Below are 23,356 nucleotides of genomic sequence, written 5' to 3' on the forward strand. Positions count from 1 at the left end.
CCCAAGGAGCTTCTACCGATGAGGGACATCCAACACACCATAGATTTGGTGCCCGGTTCATGCTTGCCGAATCTTCCTGCATACTGGCTGAATCCTAGAGAACACGAGGAGCTTCGCCGCTAAGTCCAAGAACTATTGGATAAGGGATTCATCCGAGAGAGCCTCAACCTGTGCATCGTCCCGGCATTGCTTACTCTGAAGAAGGATGGGATGCAGCGCAAGTGCGTGGACAGCAGAGCACTCAACAAAATAACAATGAAGTATCGCTTCCCCATTCCACGGTTAGATGATATGCTTAACTTGCTGCATGGTTCCGTCATTTTTTCGAAGTTGGACTTGCGAAGTGGCTACCACCAGATCCGGATCAGACTTGGGGATGAGTGAAAGACGACGTTTAAGACCAAGAATGGCCTCTATGAGTGGATGGTTATGCTCTTTGGTCTATCCAACGCGCCAAGCACTTTGTAGTTGTTTATTTTGATGACATCTTGATTTTCAGTCGCAGCCGTAAGGAACACCAACAGCATCTTCGCCAATTGCTTCTTACACTTCGATCAGAAAAGCTTTATGTCAACTTGAAGAAATACTTCTTTGTTGAATCACAAATACCATTTCTCGGCTTCATAATTTCATGAGGTGTTGCAGCGGATCTGGAGAAGGTTCGAACCATTCGGGAGTGGCCGACACCAAGCAACTTGAAGGAGCTTCCACGGCTTGGCTTTCTTCTACCGCAGATTCATAAGGAATTTTAGCAGAGTAGCACCGATCACCAATTGTATGAAGGCTGAAAATTTTTGTTGGACGCCGGCCACCACTAGAGCTCTTGAAGACATCAAGAAGCATCTAACCCAAGCCCCAATTTTTCGACTTCTAGATTTTGATCAACTCTTCAAGGTCGCTTGTGACACTTCTCACATTAGGATTGGTAGAGTTTTGAGCCAAGAGGATCATTCCATTGCCTTCTACAGCGAAAAGCTCAACGACGCCAAGTGAAGGTATTCCACTTACGACATTGAGTTTTATGTCGTGGTTCAGACCCTCAAACATTGGAAGCATTATCTCCTACATCGAGAGTTTGTCATGTACACCGACCATGACTCTCTAAAGTACATCAACTCTCAAAAGAAGTTGAGTGCGCGACATGCTAGATGGATGGATGTACTGCAGCAGTTTACATTTGTGCTGAAGCATAGGTCGGGTGCAAAAAATCGAGTTGCTGATGCTTTTAGCCGAAAGACACATGTTCTCACTCTCTTGAATGCAGAAGTAACGGGCTTCGATGATCTAAAAATTTTATATTCTACTAATGTATATTTTCAGCCTATCTACACCGAAATTTTAGGAGAAAATCACCTGCAACATTCTGATTTTTCGATCCATGATGGTTTTCTCTTCCGTGGCACGCACCTATGTGTCCCAGAAACCTCTCTCCGTGACCACATCATTCGGAAGGTTCATGGAGGAGGCCTTGTTGGTCACTTCGGCCGTGACAAGACCGTTGCCATGATGGAGGATAGGTTCTATTGGCCGACCCTGCGCAAGGATATGCACCGAATCATCAAGCATTGCCGAACTTATCAACTCGCCAAGGGAACAAAATCTAATGCCGGCCTCTACTCTCCTTTGCCATTGTCGAGTTCACCATGGGAGGATCTTAGCATGGACTTCGTGCTAGGATTGCCTAAGATGGTACGAGGACATGATTCTATTTTTGTCATTGTTATGCCATGTGCAAAAACTTACGATGCATCCCGAGTTGCTGATTTGTTCTTGAAAGAGGTGGTTCGCTTACATGGGCTACCGAAGACTATTGTATCTAATTGTGATGTCAAGTTTGTTAGCTATTTTTAGAAGACACTTTGGGCGAAGATTGGCATACGTCTTTCTGTTGCCCAGATAGACAACCCAAGAGGGGGGGTGAATTGGATTTTAAAATAATTATTACAATTAAATGGTTTGTGAAATACTAATTAATACTTTTTGCGAGTAGATTAATTAGATGCTATGTGCAGTGAATGAAATGAAAGTAAGAGACACAAAGGCAATCACAAACACAATGATTTTATAGTGGTTCGGAGCTAACCCTTGCTCCTACGTCCACTCCCCAAGCCTCACTTGAGAATTCACTATAACCCCTCGGATTACAGCCGGTTGTTTTACAAGCTCACAACCTAACTTGTTGTTTTACGAGATCACAACGAACTCGGTCGGTTTTCCCAGGCTCACCGACTAGAACCACCCGATTGTTTTTCCGGGATCACAATCAAACCCTTACACGTTGGTTTCAACCTAGGCTCACCAACAAACCTTTACATCCTTGATTCAATCCCCTGATTGAATCAAGTAAGGACCAAATGGATAGAAAGAACAAGGAGGAAAAAAAAATACAGCTTCTAAGAAAGCAGATATTCAGCAATTTAAATAATTGAGAAGTTAAGAGCCCTCAAACAAGTTTATGACGATGTAGAGGAGGGCTTCTCGAACTCTGGGTCTCCTCTTGAATGTCTTGAAGACTTGAAGGCTGAAGGAGACTTCTTTAATGCTAGGAAGAGTTGGTTGAATGGAGTTAATGGCCCTCTTCCTTCTTTTCCGTTGAAATCGTTTTGCAGATGAAGATTTTTTGTTTTCTTAGAGTGGAATGTCACTTCTCTGCCGTGCTACAGTTCTCTGTGGCTATTTAAGCCATTCCCCACGGAAACTAGCCGTTAGACACAATCTTCTAGCCGTTCTGCACATTCTGCACATCCTGACAATGTTTTCGTTGGGATCGGAGTCGACTCGCGCGATCTGGAGTCGACTCGGCTGCAGCAGGAGTCGACTAATGCTTTTCTGGAGTCGGCTCGGCAACTGTTCCGGATTTGAATTAAAGTGCTCTTCTCGACTGGGAGTCGACTCGACTTAACCCGGAGTCGACTCCCCAAAGTTTGGAGCTGACCTGGCACTTTTGGAGTCGACTCATTCCAAGGAATCCATAGAGGTATTCTTCAACTTTGCTCACTCGAGTCGACTCGGAAATTCTGGGAGTCGACTCGGCGCTCAGAGTCCGAACTCCCGATCTTCTGTCTTTTGGCTCGTGCAGTCTTGGAGTCGACTCGGACTGTTTCGGAGTCGACTCGGCTCTCAGTATCCGAAAATCAGTCTTCTGTCTTTTGGGGGTAGCGCTGCCTTGGAGTCGACTCGAACTGTCTTGGAGTCGACTCGCCTCTCAGAGACAAAAATACTGTCTTCTGTCTTTTTGGGGTCGTGCTGTCTCGGAGTCGACTCGGGCTTTGCGGGAGTCGACTCGGCTCTCAGTGTCCGAAAGTTGCTCTCTGACTTTTGCCTTGTATAACACTGAGAGTCGACTCTCGCTACCTTTGGAGTCGACCTGCCAACCATCGGAGTCGACTCGCGTTCCTCCGGAGTCGGCTCGGCTCTCAGGGTCCAAAATAACTTCTCTATCTTTCTGTCTGTAACTCCCTGGAGTCGACTCATACTATTCTGGAGTCAACTCGGCAAGCATCGGAGTCGACTCGCGCTCTTCAGGAGTCGACTCGTTGACAGGTTTTGAGTTGGGTCTTTCTGTTCGTCTGTCTGTTCTCAGTCGGAGTCGACTCGTAATGTTCCGGAGTCGACTCGAGCCTGTGCCAGTGCTTCTGATACGCTTGGAGTCGACTCGTAATATCCCGGAGTCGACTCGAGTCTCAGACTTTGGTTCATATTGACTTCTTAACTTATCCAAAATGTCTTGAACCAAATCTAGAGACACTTAACCATAAATTTAAGAGAATTTCACTGAAACACTAGATTGAATTCATTAGTAAACATAAGATATACTCAAATGCTTTGAGCTCATCAAAATCAAATAGGGTTATAATCAATCACTCCACAATCTCCCCCTTTTTGATGATGACAAAACATTGAGTATATGTAAAGTGAATTGCTCAACAAACAAGGAGATTTATAATAAAATTTTAAAATGAATTCAAGTGTCTGGTTATTTAATTTATCCAAACTTGAAAGGTGTGAAATAATAAATTTTGAAGTTAAAGCTCCCCCTTTCATTTGGAATTATATAAGCCTTCATGTCATGCAATCAATTGTTTGGCTTATATATATTTAATGATTTTGCTTTCTTAAAAATTCAGATTCTCCCCCTCAACACATGCATTCAATTTTGTTTTGATTCTCAGAATTTTCTTTTAGTGCATTGAAGCTTTTGAACTTAATTTTTTGGTTTTTAGAGGGAAAATCTGCCAATTTGTTCTTGAGTATGATTCAACTAATCTCCGAATATCCCTTGAATAGATTCTGGAGATTACTCCATTAGGAGCCCCAACAGAGAGATAATGAGCCTCGAGGTATCGAATCCACTAAGAACAAATTATTGAGTGTTTTAAAAGTTTTCTTTTTATTGATTTTCATTGATTCCTTTTACATATCTATTAAATATATTTCTCCTCCTTTTTGTCATCGTATCAAAAAGGAAGAAATCACATCACACAAGCAATTAGAGATGAAATTTGCACAAGATTGAAGAAAATTGTCTACTCATTGTATTGATGTATATGTAGGTACACCTGTGAATACAAGAAGTAAAGCAATAAATACATGTCTAAAACTGAAAAAGTAAGCTAGGACTTCTTTGAGGAGGATGTGGCTCCCTTGGTCAGTCTTGATTGTTCCATGAGTAGACTGACCCCATCTCTGACGTTCCCTAGCTGTGTGATGATCGCCGAGGTGGCCCTACTGTGCATCGTGGAAAGCTCAGTCAGAGTCTCCTGGAGTTTGTTCAACTTGGCGATCAACACATTCGCCAGTCGCTCGGCCCCCTGACTCTGAGTGCCCATGTCATGTCGGATGTCATCTCGCATCTTCCGTGTGTTGCTTGTGACATCGCTCATGTTTAAGAATTGGGCTTGAATAAGGCTTCTGACATTGAAGATCTCCTCCCTCAGATGAGCCATCATCTCGGTCACGGCTGATAAGGAGGGAACTAATGCAGAAGAGGGGGCAGTGGCTGGACCTCGAAGCTCCCTCAGTAGGTCGTCCCGAAGATCCCGTACAATCTCCTGCCGCAACTCCCGGAGCTGCTCAGGAGAGATCCTGACCTCTGTCGGCTGAGTGGGTGGTGCTGAAGAGGAGGGTCTGGCTGAGGTGGATGGTGCTGAGGTGGAGGGATAGGTGGGAAAGTCAGAATCAGGATCAGGACTGGGGGAGCGTCGAGTGGTAGGTGTGGAAGAGGATTTTCTGACCCAGACGCCTTCTACCTTATCAAAACCCATCCTGTGAAGGGTTCCCTCACCCATGCGATCAGTGTATCGCAGTGCGCGAGAGGGTTCCCCCTCAGGAATGGGGATCTCAGACTCCCTAAAAATCAAAGTGTATAGCATCCCATATGGAAGGGTGAGCCTAGGTTTGTCTAGTGGCTCACATAGGTATTTGTAGATCATCTTGGGAAAGTTAATAGGGGTGTCTTGGAGAATGTAATACATGAGGGCTAGGTCCCTCTCGGACACAAAGTCAAAACGGCCGGTTTTAGAAAATAGGGTCCTGGATATGATACTCAGGAGGAGCCGCATCTCAACAGAGAGTGAACCAGCGGACACCTCATCTAGTGGGGACTGGGGTGGACTCCCTAATATGGCCGTAAGGGCCTCAGTCCTATCAGTCGGGTGTGTAGGAAATACCCCTACTTGGGGAAGATGTAGGATTTGTGCTATAAGATCCTCAGAAATGAATAGAGGGACACCCGCAACGGTTCCCTGTATTCCACCATTGCCCCTAGACACTGTTCCATAGAACTCCCTAACTAGCCCTGGGTATGTGGGGAGATCTAGTGAACAAAAGAATTCTAAACCTTGGGCCCTCAACCTATCCCCTATGGTGAAGCCTTTCCGGGAGAGATAGTCGAAGTTGACATATCTCCCGGTGGAGACCGCCTTCCCGGCGCACGGACGCGAGGGAACCGGCCTCGGCGGGGAACGAACCGGAGGTTGTGGCCTCACGGGATTGTTCCGAGCCTTGGACCGTCGCTCGGCACCGCTTGCGGGTTGGGGCCTCTTCCGGCTTGGGACAACCATCTTACGAGGCATTCTTGACCTAGGGATGGGGAATAAGCCTAAAGGACGGAAGAAGGTCGACGGAAAAACCCTAACGGAGGTCGGAGACGATGTCGGAGACGCTTCTAGGGTTTGTGAACAGTAGAGGCGGTGAATAGAAGTGTTGATTAAACGCTTGGATTAGGGTTAAAATCTCGGATCCCGACCGCGAGCCGACTCCAGTAAGTCGCGAGTCGACTCGACCTCGAGTCAACTCTAAAATATGCGCGAGTCGACTCCCCTTATGCTGCCAACGTCCTCGAGTCGACTCCCATCTATGTGCGAGTCGACTCTCCTGATGCTGCCATCGACCTCGAGTCGACTCCCGTCTATGTGCGAGTCGACTCCCCGTCATGAGCCGACTCTGAAACTTATCCGAGTTGACTCGAACTCTGGCACGCACCTAAAAATCATGCTATTTTCGTGCCAAACAAGGGACAATTACTAAGTTATGATCTGATTTGATGATTATAGATGAGAAACTCTATATTTAACACAATCTAATCATCAAAATCAATGAACTAGGAGAGAACATCACTAGGATGGATCAATCACTCCTAATCCTCTCCTAAGCACACTAAATCGCTCTTCACTCAAGGGTTTTGTGAAGATGTCAGCTAGTTGATCATCTGTGCAAATAAATTGAAGTGTAACATCACCATTCAATACATGATCTCTTATGAAGTGATGTCTTATTTCAATGTGTTTGGTTCTTGAGTGCTGAATTGGATTCTTAGTTAAGTTAATAGCACTTGTATTGTCACAATTAATGGGAATTTTATCTTGTTTAATTCCAAAATCTTCCAGTTGTTGTTTGATCCACATGATTTGAGCACAACAACTTCTGGCTGCAACATATTCAGCTTCAGCAGTAGATAATGCAACCGAGTTCTGTTTCTTGCTAAACCATGAGATTAAATTTTCTCCTAAGAATTGACACGACCCGCTGGTGCTTTTTCTATCAAGTTTACAACCAGCAAAGTCTGAATCTGTGTATCCTATTAAGTTCAGGCTAGATTCTTTAGAATACCATAAACCTATATTTTTTGTTCCTATTAGGTATTTAAAGATTCTCTTGACTGCAATTAGATGAGATTCCTTAGGATTAGACTGATATCTAGCACACATGCATATACTAAACATGATATCAGGTCTACTTGCAGTGAGATATAATAAGGATCCTATCATACCTCTATACATCTTTTGATCTACAGATTTACCTGATTCATCTTGGTCTAGTTTGCATAATGAGCTCATGGGTGTGCGGATTGACTTGTTTCCCTCCATATCAAACTTCTTAAGCATCTCCTTGATGTATTTAGCTTGATTGATGAAGATCCCTTCTTCAGATTGTTTGATTTGAAGCCCGAGGAAATAGTTCAGCTCTCCCATCATGCTCATTTCAAACTCACTCTGCATCAAGTCAGCAAATTCTTCGCAGAGGTGATTGTTAGTAGCACCGAAAATAATATCATCAACATAAATCTGCGCTACTAACATATCTTTGTTTTTTTTCTTTAAAAACAGTGTTGTATCTATATTTCCCCTAGTGAACTCATTGTCTAATAGAAATTTGCTAAGTCTTTCATACCATGCTCTAGGTGCTTGTTTCAAACCATAAAGTGCTTTGTTCAATTTATACACATGATTAGGGTATTGATGATTTTCAAAACCAGGAGGTTGTTCTACATACACCTCCTCATTAATATACCCATTTAAAAATGCACTTTTTACATCCATTTGAAATAATTTGAAATCCTTAGAGCATGCAAAGGTTAGTAATAATCTAATTGCCTCAAGTCTAGCTACAGGAGCAAAGGTTTCATCAAAATCTATACCTTCTTCTTGATTATAGCCCTTTGCTACTAGTCTAGCCTTATTCCTAATTACAATTCCATTTTCATCAAGTTTATTTTTATATATCCATTTGGTACCTATAATTGAATATTCAGAGGGTCGTTCAACTAGGTTCCATACCTTGTTTCTAGTAAATTGGTTTAGTTCTTCTTGCATTGCATTTATCCAATTTACATCTTTTTCAGCTTCTTCTATGTGTTTGGGTTCAAAATGTGAGACAAAAGCTAGATGGTTATTTAAGTTCCTAAGAGATGCTCTAGTCCTAACAGGTTGAGATGGATCATCTAAAATTAATTCCTTAGGATGCCCATGAGCATACCTCCAAGCCTTAGTCAGCCCATGATTCACAATAGCCTCTTGGCTTGATGATGCATTTCCAATTAATTTTTGTTCATCATCTTGTAATGTCATCTCATCAATCTTTTCTTCAAGAATTTCAGCATCATCATCAAGATCAACTCTCTTGCTAGAAGAGATATCACTAGAATCATCAAAAACTACATGTATAGATTCTTCTATAACTAGGGTTCTTTTATTAAAAACTCTATAGGCTTTACTAGTTGTAGAATACCCCAAAAATATACCTTCATCAGATTTAGAGTCAAATTTACCTAGATTGTCTTTCCCATTATTATGAACAAAACACCTACATCCAAAGACATGAAAATAGTTTACTTTTGGTTTTCTATTTTTCCAAAGTTCATAAGGTGTTTTCTTTATAATGGGTCTCAATAGAACTCTATTTAATATATGACATGAGGTATTAATGGCTTCCCCCCAAAAGTACTTAGGGAGGTTACTTTCACATAGCATGGTTCTAGCCATTTCCTCTAGGGTTCTATTTTTTCTTTCTACAACTCCATTTTGTTGTGGTGTCCTAGGTGCAGAAAAATTATGAGTTATTCCCTTTTTACTGCAAAACTCATCAAATAAATGATTTTCAAATTCGGTTCCATGGTCACTTCTAATGGCTATGACTGAAGTATCTCTAGCATTTGTTACTTCCTTATAAAATTTCTTAAAAACTGAAAATGCTTGATCTTTATGAGCTAAGAACATGACCCAAGTATATCTAGAAAAGTCATCTACAATAACTAGATCATATTTATTTCCTCCTAGACTTGTGGTTCTAGTTGGTCCGAATAGATCCATGTGTAGTAGTTCTAGAGGTCTAGAGGTAGAGACACAATTTATGGATTTAAAGGAGTTCCTTGATTGTTTGCCATATTGACAAGCTTCACATATTTTATTCTTTTCAAACTTTAGTTTTGGCAAACCTATCACGGAATCTCTTTTAACTAGTTTTGATATTGTGTCCATACTTGCATGACCTAACTTACGGTGCCATAACCAACTAGCATCATTATCCTTAGTTTCATTAACAACTAAACATGGGTTATGTTTGGCAAGATCCTCAAGATCTACTACATATACATTCCCACGTCTTATTCCTTTAAAAACTAAACTATTATCATTTGAGTTGGTTATGATGCATAAGGATGATTTGAACATAACATCAAAACCTCTATCACACAATTGACTAATGCTAAGTAGATTATGTTTAAGACCATCAACATATCGAACATTATCAATAAAGATTGAAGGGATAATTTGTAGTTTACCTATACCAATGATGTGACCTTGGTTATTGTCTCCAAATGTCACAGCACCTCCCTTCTTAGGCTCAAGGGTGAAGAATTGATCCTTGTCACCCGTCATGTGTTTTGAGCAGCCACTATCCAAGTACCAACAATTTTTGTCGAGCTTGGCTGCAAGACACTCCTACACAAGCAAATCATACAATTTTAGGTACCCAAGTTTTCTTGGATCCTTCATGGTTAGTAATGTTGATTCCTTTTGGAACCCAAACCCTTTTAATTTTTCTTTTAGTTTTTCCTTTTCTATAATCACATACATTTGCTTTATGTCCTAATGTTCCACAGCAAAAACATGTTATTTTCTTAGTTTTACTTTTTCCTGCTTTAACAAAGAAATTACTAAGGAGTTTTTGCTTATTTTTAGGTTTATACCCTAAACCAGCTCTATTGAACACAGCTCGTTGACTATTAAGTATCATCTCTAATTTTTGTGAGCTATATATAAATTTTTCTACAAAAGGCTTGTACTTTTCAAGTTCTAGTGTCAATTTTTATTTTTCTATTTTTAGATCATTTAGGTCTTTTGTGAGACTCTCTTTTAAAATATGTTTATTGTTTTTAAGTTCTAATATTTCTTTATTCAGCCTTTCGTTATCTTTAGTTAAGGTATTAGTCTTTTGAATTAAGATTTGATTGCTTGTCTTAAGCTCTGAATTTTCTTTAATAATAACATCCTTATCCTTAACTAATGTATCATACTTACGGAGGTGAGTTTGGTTAGTTAGTTTTAATTCTTTATTTTTAAGGTTTATTATCTTATATTCGTCCATTAATTCATTGAAGGCATCATATAATTCATCGAAAGTAAAATCTAAATGTGTTCCGGATGTTACCTCATTGTCGTTAGCCATAAAACAAAGGTTGGCCTTTTCTTCTTGTTCCTCATCCGATGAAGATGATGATGTGTCGGAGTCCGATAGGGTGGAGACAAGAACTTTCTTTTTCTTGTACTTGCTCCCCTTCTTCAGCAAAGGACATTCAACTCTGAAGTACCCCGGCTTCTTACACTCATAACATCCAATCCCCTCACTTTCTCTTTCCTTACCTTTATCTTTGTGATAGAAATTTGAGGGGCCTCTCCTTTGATGAGAGGACTTCTTCCGGTTAATGAATCTTCGGAATTTTCTTACAAGGAGTGCCTCATCATCATCTCCCTCATTGTCTTCCTCTTCACTGCTACTGCTGCAAGACACATCTTTGTTAGTGGAAACAGATTTTAGTGCTATTACCTTTTTCTTGTGAGAGGACTCTTTTTCATTGTGTTGTTTCATCGTTAGCTCATGCGTCATGAGGGATCCAAGTAGCTCCTCGAGTGGCAGCTTGTTTAAATCCTTAGTCTCTTGGATTGCCGTCACCTTGGCTTCCCATGACCTTGGTAGACAACGAAGAATCTTCCTGACAAGCTCACTGTTAGTATAATTTTTGCCAAGGCTTTTCAGGCCATTGACAATGTCAGTAAATCTAGTGAACATGCAAGTGATTGTTTCATTAGGATCTACCAAAAGTGTTTCTTCAACTTCTGGACTCAGATAATCGAGGTATGCTTTGAGGCGATGTCCATTAACTTGAAAAGATCTGCCATCCTTGGTACTGCCTATAATTTTTGCACCATGCAAATGCACTTTCTCCACAATGTATGGGCCAGTCCAGCGAGATTTAAATTTCCCAGGGAACAGATGTAATCGAGAGTCGTATAAAAGAACTTTCTATCCTGGGTGAAATTCCTTACGAATGATCATTTTATCATGCATGATCTTCATGCGATCTTTGTACTTCTTGGCACACTCGTAAGCATCGTTTCTAATTTCTTCAAGCTCATCGAGTTGAAGCTTCCTATGTTCTCCTGCTTTGTCAAGATCGAAATTTAAATTTTTAATCGCCCAATAGGCCTTGTGCTCTAACTCGACAGGTAAATGGCAGGCCTTGCCATAAATAGTTCTACATGGAGACATTCCAATTGGTGTTTTGTAAGCCGTCTGATATGTCCATAATGCATCTGTTAGCCTAAGAGACCAATCCTTCCGAGATGTATTAACAGTTTTTTCAAGGATAGTCTTGATTTTTCGATTGGAAATTTCGACTTGTCCACTTGTTTGTGGATGATATGGTATACTGACCTTGTAATTAATGTTGTACTTTTTCATAAGGGCTTTAAAAATTTTATTACAAAAATGTTTCCCCCATCACTAATGATAGCACGAGGGGTGCCAAAACGAGCAAAGATAGATTCTTTAAGGAACTTGATCACCATTTTGTGATCATTGGTCTTACACGCGATAGCCTCAATTCATTTTGATACATAGTCAACTGCCACAAGAATGTACTGATGCCCAAACGACATAGGAAAAGGACCCATAAAATCAATACCCCAAACATCAAAGATTTCTACAATTAAGATCGGGTTCAGGAGCATCTCATTTTTTCTTGAAATTTTTCCTAGTCTTTGCCATCGGTCACATGCTTTACAATACTCGTGTGAGTCATGAAATAGTGTAGGCCAATAGAATCCGCATTGCAAAACCTTTGCAGCCATCTTTTTACCACTGAAATGACCACCACAAGCGTGGTCATGACAAAAGGAAAGGACTTTCCTTTGTTCGTATTCAGAGATACACCGTCGGATGATCTGATCAGGGCAATATTGAAATAGGTATGGTTCATCCCAAAAATACCACTTCACACAAGCTAGGAAGCGAAATTGCTCCTGTTTGGTCCAAGAGCTTGGCATTTGTTCAGTAACTAGATAGTTGACTATATCAGCATACCATGAAATATTGATATGGAAAATCATCATTAATTGTTCATCAGAGAAGGTCTCGGACACAGGCATGGATTCTTCAGATGATTCAACAATTAATCTGGACAAGTGGTCAGCTACAACATTTTCAGATCCCTTTTTATCTCGTATTTCAAGATCAAATTTCTGAAGCAATAAGATCCAACGAATGAGTCTTGCCTTGGCATCCTTCTTTGTGAGAAGGTACTTAAGGGCGGCATGATCAGAATAAATAAGAACCTTGGATCCTATCAGATAGGGACAAAATTTGTCAAGAGCAAAGACAACAGCCAACAACTCTTTTTCAGTGGTAGAATAGTTGAGTTGGGCGTCATTCAGAGTTTTGCTCGCATAATGAATCACATGGGGAAGCTTCCCCACTCGCTGACCTAGGGCGGCACCTATTGCATAATCAGATGCATCACACATGATTTCAAATGGCAGATTCCAATCAGGGGACCTTATGATGGGTGCTGAGGTTAGTTCAGACTTCAGTCTTTCGAAAGCAGTTATACAAATTGGCGAAAAATTAAAAGTAGCATCTTTCGCCAACAGATCGCATAAGGGTTTCGACAATTAACTGAAATCCTTGATAAAGCGGCGGTAAAAACCCGCATGCCCTAAAAAGGATCTGACTTTCCTAATAGTTTTAGGAGGTGGTAACTTAGCAATTAATTCTACTTTGGCTTTATCCATCTCGATTCCCTTTTGTGACACAATGTGTCCCAAAATAATACCTGATTGAACCATAAAATGACATTTTTCCCAGTTAAGAACTAAATTTTTCTCTTTACATCGTTCTACAACAAGGGTCAAGTGATGCAAATATTCATTAAAATTAGATCCGAATACAGAAAAGTCATCCATAAAAACTTCTAAAAATTTCTCCACCATGTCGGAGAAAATGCTCATCATACACCGCTGAAATGTAGCCGATGCATTGCATAACCCAAAAGGCATGCGACGATAGGCAAAAGTGCTATAAGGACAGGTGAATGTGGTTTTCTCTTGATCCTCACGTGCAATTGGAACTTGGTTATATCCAGAATAACCGTCAAGGAAACAGTAATGAGAGTGGCCAGCTAGACGTTCTAACATTTGGTCAATGAAGGGTAGTGGGAAGTGGTCTTTCCTAGTCATGGCGTTCAGCTTTCTGTAGTCGATGCATACTCGCCATCCAGTTTGGATTCGAGTTGGGACTAACTCATTATGATCATTCTTAATTACAGTGATTCCAGATTTCTTTGATACGACTTGAACTGGGCTCACCCACTGGCTATCAGAAATAGGATATATAATCCCTGCATCTAAGAGTTTAATGATTTCAGCTCGAACCACATCCTTCATGATTGGGTTAAGTCATCTTTGTGGTTCTCTAGAGATTTTTGCATCTTCTTCTAGATGGATTTTATGTTGGACCACAGAAGGACTAATCCCCTTAATATCAGCTATAGACCAAATGATAGCTTCCTGATTCTTCTGAAGGATACTTAACAACTTCTCTTCCCATTCTTTAGTCAGATTCGATGCAATTATAATAGGTAAGGTCTTGTTGTCTCCAAGAAATGCATACTTTAAGTTTTTGGGAAGGTCTTTAAGTTCTAGCTGGGAAGGTTTGACATTGGATGACACTAGCTGAGATTCCGAAATAGGCAATGATTCAAACTTGGTGGCCCATCTGCTAGTATCCATCACAGGAATGGAATCTAACAATGCATTAACCTCCTGACTTGATTCACAATATTGACCGAAATTAGCCAAACATCTTTCTAATGGATCAGAATAACTCGACTCTTCAAAAGAATTGCTAATTATGTTCTCAATCATGTAAATTTCTTCCAAATCGTCCATCTCAGTTGACTGACTACTACTGTGAAAAACATTGAGCTGGACAGTCAGGTTCCCAAATACTAAGGTCATTATCCCATTTCGGCAACTTATCACAGTATTTGACGTGGCCAAAAATGGTCTGCCGAGGATTACCGGGATGTGACTACCTGGATTTTTTACTGGTTCAGTTTCTAGGACTACAAAATCCACAGGGTAGTAAAACTCATTTACCTTTACAATTACATCCTCTACAATTTTCTTAGGATACTTCACAGTCCTATCTGCTAATGACAAAATAATGTTTGTGGGCTTTAATTCCCCCAAACCTAGTTCGGTGTAGACAGAATAGGGTAACAGGTTTACACTAGCTCCTAAATCTAGGAGAGCTCTCCGAATGATGGTTTCTCCTATTTTAATTTCAACAGTGGGGCAACCAGGGTCCTTGATTTTGGGGCAATCTGTTGTTGAATAAGAGATGAGGCTTATGCCGCCATCACAGCTTGCCTAGGAATACTGGTTTTTCTTTTCACCGTGGTTAGGTCTTTTAAGAATTTTGTATAGGAGGGGATCTGTCTGATGGCATCTAGAAAGGGTAAATTTATTTGGACATTTTTAAAGACTTCCATGATTTCATCGTACTGAGATTTTTTCTTTGAGTCTTGTAGTCTACTAGGAAAGGGAGCCTTGGGTGTGTACGTCTCTATTGGTTTCTCCTCTATTCCTTGTGTTCCCTGTTCTTGTGCCTTTTTCTGAGTGGGGTTCGGTTCCTATTTTTCTTCTTTTTCTTGTACTAAAAGTTGGACTTTATTGTCCACTTGCTTGCCAGACCGTAAAGTGGTAATTGCCTGGACTTCATGGGTAGGGTTTCCATTAGAATCAATCTGAAACTGGCCTCTCGGCCCTTGATTCTGTTGCCTACTAGGGTTAGGCGCTGGTTGACTAGGTAGTAAACCTTTCTTCCTATCCCCTAGAGAGTTTGCTATTTGACTCAGACTAACTTCAAGTTTTGCAATTGCTTGCACATGGAATTGGTTAGTCTGGGTTTGAGTCATATTGGTTTGTTGCTGCTGTTGGATAAAATCTTGTTGTTGTTTCATCATATTAGCCATCATAGTTTCTAATGGTGAAGATTGTTGTGGGATAGGGGTATTGTATGGAGGTACAGATGGAACCAAAGGTTGGTTCATTTGTGTTGGACCTATCCTAGAGAAATTTCTCTGAAAACCTGGTGGACCACCTTGATGCTGAATAGGTTCATTTTGCTTGTATGAGAAATTTGGGTGGAACCTATTATCAGGGTGGTAGACTAGGCTGAATGAATTGGGAGTGGGCTTCTTGAAGGCACTATATGAGTTTAGAGCATTTGCCTGCTCAGCCTTAATGTTGGGTAAACTAGGACAACATTCTACTAAATGCTCAGAACTGTTACACAAGATACATAAGTCATGTGGCTCGTGTTCCACTTTCGTGATGGGATTTAACTCTTTATATGAACTCGAGCTAGTGGAAACAGTGAAAGCATCAAACTTTTTACTTAAGTTGTTCATTCCAGTCACCAGATTGGACATGACATTTTTGAGTTCTGGGTCTGCTTTCATTTCATAATTGCCTAGTTTTCTAGACCCGAACTCATCTCTATTTACTTCCTCACCGTAGCTACTCCAATTTTGGGCATTCTCGGCTAAGTTAACAAGAAATTCATAGGCTTGATCCGAGGTTTGGTTCATGAACCTACCCTTGTGCATGGACTCAATCATGTTTCTATGTGCCGGAGTTAGTCCTTTATAAAAGAAGTAGACCAGATCAGCCTTATCAAGCCCATGGTGCGGGCACTTGACCAAAAGATCATGGAATCTTTTCCAAAGTTGGAAAAATTCCTCCTCAGATTTTTCTCTAAAAGTTCTGATGGCATCCTTAATTTTTTCAGTTTTTACCATGGGATAGAACTTAGCCATGAACTTCCTAGATAGTTGTTCCCATGATGTGATGGAATTTGAAGTAAGGGAATACAGCCATGCAGCAGCACGATCCTCTAAAGTCATGGAAAACAACCTTAATTTAATACCCTCTTCATCTAAGTTTTGATTTCTAAACGTTTGACAGATTGTCAAAAATTTGTTTAGATGAATATAGGGTTGTTCACTCTCAAACCTATGGAACTTGGGTAACATGTTTATTGTTGCAGCCTGAATCTCGAATTGGGCTGCATTATTAATTGGTAATACTATGCAAGTAGGGGGACTAGCGGATTCGGGTGCAAACAACTCATTCAAAGTTCTAATATGTTCACCCATTGTAGAGATTGATGGTTGGTTTACAGTTCGTAAGTTGTGATGAAAAGTTCTGTCAATCTCAGGATCAAATGGGGTTAACTTATCCCTTAATGACCTTCTACCATGCATACATTATCAACAATTCATTAGATTTGACTCCTAAAATGAACGAAATCCTAAGAGAAGAGAAGGGCTAGACACAGATGACCACAACCAACACCACACAACAATTTGACCCTATTAGTCTTAGAATTAAGTGAGGTTTAATAGCTTCTTAAATCTAGTTGCATAGAGATTTATCAGGTTAAAAAGTTTCTGAAATTCTCTCTAGATTAGACAGCTCCTAATCTCCCTTTCAGATTAAGCTTGAGCTTACCAGTTAAGCGATCCAGTAACCAGTGACCAGAAAAGTTCCGGGGTATGTGGTGGTACCAGAAGGGATACACCAGTACCACAATACCCGTAACAGTTCTCATTGTTGTAAAACTTTCTTATACATCACTAATTACTAAATTTTCACTGGAGTGGCTTTCAGCCGCTTCTTTCCAAGAGCCTAATTGAGCTCGAAAACCCTAAGACCAACGTCTAATTTGATTTTAATTTAATTTGGCTTAGGATAAGTATGCAAGGTGGTGATTTTTGGGCTAAGGACTGGTAATGACTTTCCGACCTTATCTTTTTAATGGATTTTGCCCTTAAATTATTTTATGCAAATGCTTAATACTAAATACAGCAAATATTCAATGAATTTTTTTTTTAAAGTTTATGCAATGTCATTAGGTTGTATTGATTAAATGAGCAAGCAAAATATTATATATATATATATATAATTTTATATTTGTTTAAAGTTTTTATATAGGAATAACTTGAATGTAAACTAAAAACTAATCCTTAGGCGTCAGTCAATCTCTGAATGTCCGTTGAATAAGCTCTGGAGATTACTCCGTGAGGAGCCCCAATAAAGGTATGATAACCTCAGAGAATTGCACCCTATCAATTACTAGCAAAATTTTTTTTTTAATTTAATTAATTTTTTAACTCTTTTTTTTTAAATTTCAAATTTCGAATTTCAGAATTCAAATTTTGAATTTAAATTTTTAAATTTTAGAATTTTAGAAATTTTTTAATTAATTTTTTTAAAAAAAATTCAAAATTTTAAATTTTGAATTTCAAATTTCAGAATTTAATAACTACGAAATTATTAACTAAAAATAATCAAAATTAATTGAAGAAAGAAAGCTAAGGTCCTAAAATTTAGGGATTTTTCTTCTTATCAATTTCTGAATTTTTGAACTTAGAATCCTTATCAAATAAGAATTTTTAATAGGTTCGGGTTAAGCCCAATCCAATTGGTCAAGTCCGATTAATTGGGTCGAGCCTAATCAACTCGGATCGAACCCAATCCAATTAGGTCAAACCCTGATGTAGTTCAAATTGAATTTTATTCAATTTGGCTTAACCTAAGCTCAATCATTCAATCATTTGAGTTCATTAGCAATCTAATTGCTAATTAATTCTTCAATAATTTAATAATTATTTTACTGTAACTTTTGCTTAGGATAATTTGTCAATCAAATTGACCGATGTACCCTTGAACGATTCTTAATCGTCGATCAACCATTTGATCAACCTAGAAACTTCTATGCGTGTGACCCCATAGGTTTGAACTTAAGTTGGTAGCACAGGAACGACTTTCTATACTAATCAAAGTGACCATCTAGCAATGGTACCCGACGTCCGAATAGGCCAAATAATTTGCAAAGCAATATTCTGAAATTCTTAGACTATGGTTACCGTATAATTAATCCCTATGACTCCAAATACCTAGGATGACTTCAGAGTTCTGTTAGTTCTTTAATCAGTGTATCCAAAATGTGTTTCAACTTTACAAATCTTGTGACTCCTTACAAAGATTATCCTGGCCAAGATTTTGCTAAATTGAATACAAGAATATGATCTTCTGTCATCAGGAGGGTTAATTCCATCTTGACTCACACACCGACTTTGCAAGTACTTGACTGCATCTAGTAACCTTCCGTCACTGAATTAGAAACTTAGATAGTCTGATACCAAAGTACAGTGAGTTGCTTGCATGTCACTGTGGTAATCTCAGGTCTGAGAGATACTTATACCCATATCCACTCGGAACATCTCTTGACAGCAGAGCATTCCGAAACTGGTCACGTTCCGTGAAGTGTACTCCTACACTTCACCTGTGTGATATATCAGTATCTTTACACTCCTTGGTTAAGAGGACAACCAACGTATATGGCACACAATGAACTATTCTTGATAATGCTATTGTCCTAATGATAACATATCGTTTGGTCGCGAACTAGTTTAAGGACTCGTAGATAAATCATCTTTTATTGTTTAATAGAGTTCTAAGGACTTCGTTACATTACTTGAGTTCACGAAGATGCAAAATATGTAATGAAATATTGCCAAATAATTTTTATTAATTTTATTAATTCATATACAATTTAATCATCAACAGGCTGACGATTGTCTTTCAGGACACAATTACCAACAACTCCCACTTGGACTAAAGCCGATCGGTACAGTATCGTATACCCATCTTTGACTTGTAATCGTTGAACTCTTTGGTGCTGAGGACTTTAGTAAATGGGTCGGTCAGATTTTCCTTTCCATCAATCTTCTGAAGATCTATATTACCTCGTTCTACTATCTCTCGAACAAGATGATATCGTCACAGAATGTGCTTGGTCCGCTAATGTGCTTTTGGTTCCTTTAGTTGAGCAATGGCTCCAGTGCTATCATAGAATAGTGGAATTGGACCATCAATGGAGGGTGCCACTCCTAGCTCGATGATGAACTTTCGCATTCATACAGCTTTTTTAGCGACATCGGATGCAACAATGTACTCCATCTCGCACACTGAATCAGCCATAATATGCTGCTTGAAACTTTTCCAAAAGACAGCACCACCTTTCAGAGTAAAGTGTAATCCGACACACTTTTGCTGTCATCCTGATCTATCTGAAAACTAAAATCAGTGTATCCCACTAATTTCAAGTCAATACCTCCATAGACAAGCTACTGGTCCTTAGTATTTCTTAAATACTTAAGAATGGTTTTTACAACCTTTCCGTGGTTGCTACCTGGATCAGACTGGTATCTACTCACTACCCCTAGTGAGTATGCCATGTCTGGTCTGGTACATGTCATTGCGTACATAATAGATCTCACTGTTGAAGCATATGAAATTTTATTCATAGTCTCTCTTTTTTGAGGAGTTGTCGGACAATCCTTTTTAGAGAGCTGAATTCCATGGCCCATCGTAAGATAGCCTTTCTTGGAATTCATCATGCTGAACCTCTTCAGCATGGTATCTATATACATGGATTGGGATAATCCAAGCAACCTTTTAGATCTATCTCTATAGATCTTCATCCCTAGGATATAGGATGCTTCTCCCAAATTCTTCATGGAGAATTATGATGATAGCCAAACCTTTATTCCTTGTAATGCAGGGATGTCATTTCCGATTAAGAGAATGTCATCCACATACAAAATAAGAAATACAATCACTGAATCGTTAGCCCATTTATATATACAAGGTTCTTCTTCATTCTTAATGAAGCCATACATTCTGATCACTTTATCAAAATGTATGTTCCAACTCCGAGAAGCTTGCTTTAACCCATATATGGATCTCTGAAGCTTGCACACTTTTGATTCATCTGCGGATGTAAAACCTTCAGGTTGTATCATATACACCTCTTCTTCCAAATCTCCATCTAAGAAGGCGGTTTTCACATTCATCTGCCATATTTCATAATCAAAATGTGCTACTATCGTAAGCATAATCCAAATAGATTTTAGCATTGTCACGGAAGAAAATATTTCGTCATAGTCAATACCATAATATTGATGATATCCCTTGGCAATCAGACGGGCTTTGTAGGTCTCCACCTTTCCGTCTGTGCTCCTTTTTCGTTTCAAAATTCATTTGCACCCTATGGGTTTTATTCCTTCTGGTGGGTCAACCAATGTCTATACATTATTGACCTCCATGAATTCCATTTCAGAATGCATGGCTTCCAGCCATTTATTGAAGTCGTTCCTCTGCATTGCATCTATATAGGTGATCGCATCCTCATCATTTTCATCAAGCTCAACAGGATCTCCGTCCCGGACTAAGAAACTGTAGTATCTATCTGGCTGATGTGGTACTCTACCAGATCGCCTTAAGAATATTTCTATAATGAGTTTTGGGCTTGATCTAATCAAATCAGGTTCTAATGGTTCAGTGGGTGGTGTCAGTTCTTCTACATGTTGAATTTCTTTAAGTTCAACATTGGAGCCATTAGTTCCTTCTCCAAAGAATTTCTTCTCCAAGAAGACAGCTCTATTGCTGACGAACAACTTTTGTTCTTCAGAAAGGTAGAAATAATAACCCTTAGTTTCTTTTGGATGGCCGACAAAAAAACATCTATCATACCTAGCTTCGAGTTTATTTACTTTCAAACGTTTGACATAGGCCGGACACCCCCAAATCCTAAGGTGAGTGAGCACCGATTTACGCCCTGTCCACATTTCATGTGGTGTTTTAGTTACAGACTTACTCGAAACTTTATTAAAAATATAGGAAGCTATTTCGAGCGCATATCCCCAGAAGGATATTGGCAGACTAGCATACCCCATCATGGATCGAACTATGTTTAATAAGGTTCGATTTCTTCTTTCTGACACTCCATTATATTTAGGTGTACCAAGAGGAGTCTACTGAGAGAGGATCTCATTCTCTTCTAGATATGTCATAAACTCATTGGTGAGGGATTCACCTCCTCGGTCTGATCAAAGAGTTTTAATACTCTTCCCAGTTTGTTTCTTTACTTCACACGGAATAGTTTGAATATTTCAGATGATTCAGACTTATGTCTTAAGATAGACATACTCATATCTAGATAGGTTGTCTGTAAACGTAATGAAATAAGAAAATCCACCTCTAGCTTTTATGCTCATTGGCCCACATACATTTGAATGTACAAGGCTTAATATATCATTGGCTCGTTCACCTTTTTCAGTAAAAGGTGACTTGGTCATCTTACCAAGAAGACAGGATGCGCAGGTAGTCAATGATTCACAATCATTAACATTGAGGATACTCTCTTGAACTAACCTGTTTATCATTTTCTTGTTAATGTGACCTAGCCTACAATGCCAAAGGTAGACATCAGAGACACTATCTATTCTAGGGCGCTTACTTAACATGTACATTACATTAACAGATTGCGTTAATATGTAAATGTCGTTACTCAATTGTCCATTCATTATAGTAACACCATTCATAATGATATCACAATAATTCTTCTTTATTCAAATTTCAAAACCATTCTTGTCCACAAGGCCTACAAAAATAACATTCAATAAAAATGTCGGACAAAAGTGACAATCACTCAAGACAATTATATGATAATTGAAAACTAATTTAAAAGTTTCTAAAGCTAGAACTGGAACTGATCTTCCATCTCCAATGTTCAAGAATCTTTCACTGTCTCCAAATCTCTCACTGACCTGAAGTTCCTACAACAAATTGCAAATGTTAAACGAACTTCCAGTATCCAATACCCAGGTCGAATGATCACAAACAGAGAAATTACAAGGTGTTATCATATAAGTATCTTGATCTGCAACTGATTGCACTTTTCTCTTGTTCGGTCTGTTCGGATCAAGTGAGACAATGTGCTGAGGATAGCTCCTCTTTCAGTGCCCCTGCTTCTTGCAGTAGAAGCATTCTGCCTGACTCTGGACAGCTTTCTTCTTGGTTGACTGTGCTGAGATTGCTTAAAACACTGCACCTTATTTTTGTTTTTATTTTTCTTCTTCCCTTTCTTAAAGGGACGACGCCCTCCCGATAATCCTTCCACCACATGCACCGACTCCTTTTAGAGCTGATGGTCCTTCTCAAAGGTCTGCAGTAATTCCAGCAATCCTTGGTAATTAACTGCAGGCTTTGTCATTCTAAAATGAGTAAGAAAAGGGCGGTAAGATGTAGTCAAAAAATTCAGAATCGCATCCTTTTCCAACTGATCGTGCAGAGAAAACCTGAGCGTGTTCAGGCGCTCAATCAACTTGATCATGTATAGTACATGATCAGTAACTGAGGCCCCATCCTTCATTCGGGCGTTGAAAATGATACAACTAGTCTTGTGCCTTTCAATATCATTCGGAACGCGAAAAGACTCGTTCAACATTTGAAGCATGTCTTCTAGCTGAGCATTCTCGAACCTGCGACTGAACTCATCGTTTATAGCAGCTAGCATAATGCAACAGATCGTAGTTCAGTCATTGAGCCACTTTAAATAAGTGTCTTGGACCGCTTCCCGTGCATTTGGAGCAGGCTGCTCAGGTGCCGGATCTGTCAGAATGTATAGAATCCATTTGTGCTCTAAAACAATCTTCAGCTTTCTATGCCAGTTATTAAAGTTGGGTCCTATCAGCTTGTTGCTATCTAACATGGATCGGAGCGACAAATTTGTGGCCATTTCTGCATAAAAGAAAATCATGAACCTTAGTAGTATATGAATTAATTAAGCCTAAAGACTTGGACTTTAGTTTAGAGGTTCTTCCACTATTTGAATCATCATATTATGGATGATAATGGCCGATAAGCACCAAGCATGGGGCGCCTTCAATGATTATCGAACCATTGAACCCATTATCATTCAACTTAATGGTAGACTTTGAGCTAGTTATCTCTATAACTATTTTATTTTAGGAATCTTATAATTTTAGAGGATTTGATTTAATAGAGAGAAGAGAAGAGAAGAACTGGTTAATCTTGATCCTCCTTTTGACTTCACCAAGTCAGATTAAAAAGAAACTAGATTCAACCCGGTTCTTAGGCACCTAAAT

This window comes from Phoenix dactylifera, chromosome 17, assembly GCF_051530095.1.
Source record: "Phoenix dactylifera cultivar Ajwa chromosome 17, Ajwa_hap1_PhDact_Kaust_v1.1, whole genome shotgun sequence".
In the NCBI taxonomy this organism is placed as follows: Eukaryota; Viridiplantae; Streptophyta; class Magnoliopsida; order Arecales; family Arecaceae; genus Phoenix; species Phoenix dactylifera.